We start from the raw sequence: 5,820 nt of genomic DNA, 5'->3' as shown, positions 1-5,820 counted from the left end.
GCCATAGGGTGTGCCACCAGCCTTTGCAGGCGGCAGGGGGCCCAGGGAAGGTGTGTGGCTTCCACACCAAGGAATACATATACAAAGGTCATTTGAGTTGGCCCCCACATACCCTGAAAGTGGAACCTCCTGGGCTGTGTCTGACTGAGGTCTCCTGGGAAGTCAGACTGCCCTCCTAGGATGGAGAGATACTTGGAGGAGAACCACCAGCATGGAGGGCCTTGTCCTGTCAGGGCTGTGGGCACCAGCATCAGGTCACTTAAACTGAATCCTCTTAAAATGAAGATCAAAGTTTCTTAGTAAATAGTGAAAAAGGGTTTCAGTAAGATTTTATTATAAAAAAGGCAATGATGAAAGTAGATTGAAAGGTTTCATTGAGGTTTAACTGTACAAATGATATTGTGAAGATAAACTTTTAACCGTACATATTACAAAATATAGCTTATATGCTAATTTTTAGAAGGAACAGAGAATTAATCAAGTATGTTGATTTTTGTATTACATATTTTCTATGCCAGTGAAGCGATCTGTTCACATGATGTCACAACCTTTACATTTTACTTTATAGCACGTTCATTAAGAGATTCTGCTTGTTTAATATTGAAGGGCTTCATTCATTTTCCTAAGGACCTCTTTCGATCCCTCAATATTCCCTCATGAAGAACCTATCTTTCCATCATCCTCATAATTTTGAATTCATCTGTTAACTGGTCCAACTCCATGAGCTCCTCATTGATCTAAGATCTTGTATGTGAAGGTCTCCGACGTGGTCTTTTGAACTTGATGAACTTTGCAGTTGGTTTGCACTGAACTTATCCATCCGGTTGTATCTGACAGTTCTCCAAATGTCCCTGAGACTGAGGGAGAGATACTTGTTAAGTAAGGGAAGGATATATGAGCTGGCATTAATTTGATACGTTTGAAAAGTGGGCAGATTCTTAGTGAATAGTTTCATGTTATAATGACATTTGTTTTCTTTTCACATCGTAACTGTGGGAACTAAGATAATAAAAAGAACAGATAATTAGAAAAGAACAGCCTCTTGTATCCCCACATCCCAAGCTCTTAGGATTGAGATGCTGTAGGACTTGGCAGCCTTGGAGAGCCCTTGAATTTCTAAATGACAGTAAGCCAAGCCCCCATGCCCTTGGCCGTAGGCACCAGCTCAGGGCTTAACTGAGCCCCACTCCCAGGAGTGTCCTGGGCTATGGTGGGTACTGCGGTCCAGCTCCTTTCAGTGGCTCCACACTGTTCCTCCACTCCTCTGCAGGTGACATCTAGCCTTCCCCAAACTGTGTACTCTGTTGTTGCCCTTTTCCTGCTGCTGCTCCTAATCACGTGTGGACAATTCCCCCAAAGTGTTACCAACAGTGACTGTAAGGTTTACCCAACAAAAAGTTTGCTAATCTACTGAAATCTCGGAGTTTAAAGAAGGGAAGTACAACACAAAGTGAAACACTTGTGTGTGTGTGCTCAGTCATGTCCGACTCTTCTGTGACCCTGGACTGTAGCCTACCAGGCTCCTCTGTCCATGGAATTTTCCAGGCAAGAATAGGCAGGTTGCCATTTCCTCCTCCAGGGGTTCTTCCTGACCCAGGGATCGAACTCTTATTATCTGCATCTCTTTCATTGGCAGGCGGATTCTTTACCACTGAGCCACCTAGGTAGCTAGACTAAAACACATCTGGATTCCAATCTGCTCCCAATCCTCAGGTCATTCCCTTTCCCAGATTCTATTCCCTTAGCATCTCCACCCCTCAGTCCTGGATCACTTCTTGCTGTGGTCATCCCTGACCCTGTCCACTTTACTCACAATGATAGTGCCCTTAAGACAGGTTCTGATGCAAAATCTAGCACCTGAATCCTGGGCAACTCCCCTGAATGGCTGCCATGCCCTGCTCCCCAAGTATTCAAGTGTTCCTAAAAAAATAAATTAATGAAAGATGGGCAGAGACACAGCTCCAACCTCAGAGAAGAGATCCTTTTAACACTGAGTTCAGTTCCTCTTGGTTTCAAACCTCTCTAATTAAAAGACACTTCAAACCTCCACCAAGACGCAAGACCAGATGGCACAAAAGCCTGCTGGCCTTTCTCCCCATCATGGCTTCAAACCACACGTAGGTGTAACTTCACTGGGTCAGAGGTGAGGGTGAATTTCTAGGGATAACTAACAGGGATAGGGTGCCAGGAGCTCACCACACAGCTGAGGGTCAGAGAGCCCCAGCTGAGCAGCAGAAACTCCAGATTCCAGCCTCCACAAACTCACTTTCCCAAACCAGACTTCTACAACAAACACCCTGGGCCCTCAGGATCTCTGAAGATCCTCTATGTGCTCATGGGGAGATAAGAAAATAAGGAGACTGTTTGTGGGCCTCAATAGCCTCTGCAGTGCCAGAGTCTATCAGGAGAAGGACCCATGAGGAACCCAGGTGAGCCAGGATGCCCGGATCCTGTGAGAGGCCCATTAGCGCAGGATTTCAGAACATGGACTCTGGAGTGAGGCCAACCTGGGCTGAAGTCATAGCTCTTCCATATGCTGGTCAAGAGACCTGGTGTTGAGTCTGTTAACTTTTACACACCTCTGGTTCCTCGTCTTTTCCCCAGGGTGAGTGTTAGTGGCTGCCTCTTGGACCCTGTCTGTTCAGCCCAGCCCTTGAGGCCCTGCTTTGGCCTGAGGGACTGTGGAGCTGGGACAGGTTAGACCCCAGGCTGGAGGCCACATCAGATTCATTATCCTTTTATTCTCTGCCCTGACTGACAGGCCCTGGGCCTCCCTGAGTCCTCCAGAAACCCAGAGGCATCCTAAGTAAAGAGCATCTTCCTCTGGAGTGCCCATCAGACAACCCACATGGGGCTTCTCCGACAGCCGCAGCCTCAGGAGACAGTTAGGTCTTGAGAGTTAGACTGGAGCCTTGGGGCTGGAGCCTGAGTCGCTCAGAGCAGCAGAGGCCAGGAAGACTGGGCTGGAACTCCTGGTGCTGTGTGAATTCCCACTCTGTGAAACAGGCAAAAACAGACCATCCTTCTGAGTTTACGGCTCCCCGGGGTCCGGCCCTACTTCTGGTTCCTCAGGTCCCAGCCCCCACTTGCCATCGCTGACACGAGCACTAGCTGAGGCCGTCTCACACAAAAACACAAAAGATCCTGTTTTTCCTTCTGCACACGCACACATACACACACAAACACACTCATAAGCACATGAACACTCATACACATGCCAGACCTAAACACACTTTCAGACACGCACAGACTTGGACAGATAGACAGAGAGATATACTGTTTAAGATCCCAAGCAGAAGCTATAATCAAAATGCACAAAGAATTAAAGCCTCCTGGAGACGCCCTCTGGTAAGGCTGTGTCCTGAGCAGTGTTTCCTGGGTTGGCCTTTGAACAGGGAAGGGCCGGAAGGGATGAGCTGGTAGCCAAGAGGCTCTGGCAGGAACAGAAGCTGTGAGGATACAAGTCTATGGGATCACAGACCGACAGAGCTGAAAGGGATCTCAGGTCACATCTAAGCCCCTTCCTCTAAAGACAGGCAAAATCCTGCCTGGTCTAAGTCACCTGGGAGCTTGTTACCCCTGGATTCCTCTGCCAACCTACACCCGCTGGACCAAAGTCCCTGGGGTGGACCCGTGCGTGGTTGGCAGCTCTGCTTCCTGGTCAGGCTGGAGCCTGCCTCGCCCGACTCCCTCAGTTCTGTCGTCACAGCGGCCTGTTGTGGGTGGAGACCCACAGACGCATGAAGGAGGTTTCTGCGTCTTCCTAGAGCCTCTCTGCCTCCAGTTCCTCCAGGCTTTGATGCCATGGCACATTTCAGAGCCTCCTCCAACCCCTCCCCACACATTCCAGCCTCTCTCTGCCTCCCTGTGGGGCACCAGACCTACCCCCAGGCCCTAGAGGCAGTGTAACCAGGACATCAGCCCTTTCCAGGCCTGTGACCAACAGCCGTATTAGCAACTCCACTCACTGGAACTGCATGGCCTCCTCAGAGGGACCTTACAAACCTCAAGTACGGAGACATTCATATTAACTATAAGAGCCCAGTTCTCACTGGATCTCACCCCTATCCCCCTATCCTATCCCCTGGGTTTTGGAAGGCCCCAGGGGCAGGTCAGTGTGAGCTCATAAGCTGACCTCACATCTTTCACATCATCTCCTCCAGCATCACTCTGATCATCATTCTCTAATCACTCCCTTACTGCACTTCTCCATTATCCATAAAGCCAGTAATAACAGCTAACCTTGTGCTACCAGGTACTACGCTTTTCATTGTTGTTCAGCCGCTAAGTGTGTCTGACTCCTTGCAACTCCATGGACTGCGGCACACCAACCTTCTCTGTCCTTCATTATTTCCTGGAGTTTGCTCAGATTTATGTCCATTTAGCCGGTGGTGCTATCCAACCATCTCATTCTCTGCTGCCCCCTTCTCTTTTGCCTTCCATCTTTCCCAGCATCAGGGTCTTTTCCAGTGAATCCACTCTTTGTATCAGGTGGCCAAAGTACTGGAACTTCAACTTTAGCATCAGTCTTTCCAAGGAATATTCAGGGTTGATTTCCTTTAGGATTGACTGGTTTGATCTCCTTGCTGTCCAAGGGACTCTCAAGAGTTTCTCCAGCACCACAATTCAAAAGCACTGATTCCTTGGCACTCAGCCTTCTTTACGGTTCAACTTTCACATCTGTACATGACTACTGGAAAAACCATAGCTTTGACCAAATGGACCTTGTTGGGGTTACTACTCTATTAACTCAGTTAACTTTAAAGCCGCCTTATGAGGTAGGCATCATCAGTTCCATCTCATAGCTGAGCAAACTGAGGCACAGCATAGTTAAGCACCTTGCTCCAGGGTCACACAGCTTGTAAGTGAAAGGCCCAGGACTTGCACCCAGGCAGCCTGGCCCCCGAGCCCACATTCCTGGTCTATGCCCTGCACTGAGCATTCTCAGCTTTGGCACTGGGGCCTCTGTGAGGGGTGCTAGGACCAAGGGAACACTGTCCTCTGCTCCCAAAACCACTTGTCAGAGGCAGCCAACCTGGGCCCCGTAGAACTTACCACCTTACAAACCTGAAGCGCCACAGCGTGGTCCCGATAAAACAGCGCGCTTGGGTGTGTCTTGAGCCCTAGAAACCCAGGCCACGGTGCTGTTCCCTCTTCAGGCCACACACACGTGTTCCTCTCAGTCCAGGCCTCCCTGAGCATCTACTTGATCCAATAAGTCCCCTACGTATGCAGGAGTTCTGTTCTGAAAATGCATTTGTAAGTCTAGTTTGTTCATAGATCCAACAAAGTTAGCCTAGGTACCCAGCTAACACAATCAGTGTAGACTACTGTGCTGTAATAGGTTTATAATACTTTTCACACCAGTAATACATAAAAAAAGCCCAGAACATAGTGAGCTTTTATGCTTTTGGACATCCTGGGCTTGAAATAAAGCTACTGTACTCCTGCACTCCATACAGTGCTGTGCAGTGAAGTACACAAAAGCGTAGCTGCTCGTAGAGGATACGTGCACGAGACAAAGTACACTGCCGCTAAGTCGCTTCAGTCGTGTCTGACTCTGCGACCCCATAGACGGCAGCCCACCAGGCTCCCCCGTCCCTGGGACTCTCCAGGCAAGAACACTGGAGCGGGTTGCCATTTCTTTCTCCAATGCATGAAAGTGAAAAGTGAAAGGGAAGTCGCTCAGTCGTGTCCGACCCTTAGCATGGACTGCAGCCTACCAGGCTCCCCCGTCCCTGGGACTCTCCAGGCAAGAACACTGGAGCGGGTTGCCATTTCCTTCTCCAATGCATGAAAGTGAAAAGTGAAAGGGAAGTC

General features: G+C 49.1%; 1 protein-coding gene across 3 annotated transcripts in view; it reads left to right on the top strand.

Moving 5' to 3' along the window:
- MRVI1 (murine retrovirus integration site 1 homolog) overlaps positions 1-5,820 on the top strand; it is a 126,008-nt gene that overhangs the window by 49,476 nt on the left and 70,712 nt on the right. The gene's annotated exons all lie outside the window — the stretch shown is intronic.

This window comes from Bison bison, unplaced genomic scaffold (assembly GCF_000754665.1).
Source record: "Bison bison bison isolate TAMUID 2011002044 unplaced genomic scaffold, Bison_UMD1.0 scf7180017864503, whole genome shotgun sequence".
In the NCBI taxonomy this organism is placed as follows: domain Eukaryota; kingdom Metazoa; phylum Chordata; class Mammalia; order Artiodactyla; family Bovidae; genus Bison; species Bison bison.
The sequence above is the reverse complement of the archived record's forward strand: the minus strand, read 5'-3'. Positions and strand labels throughout refer to the sequence as shown.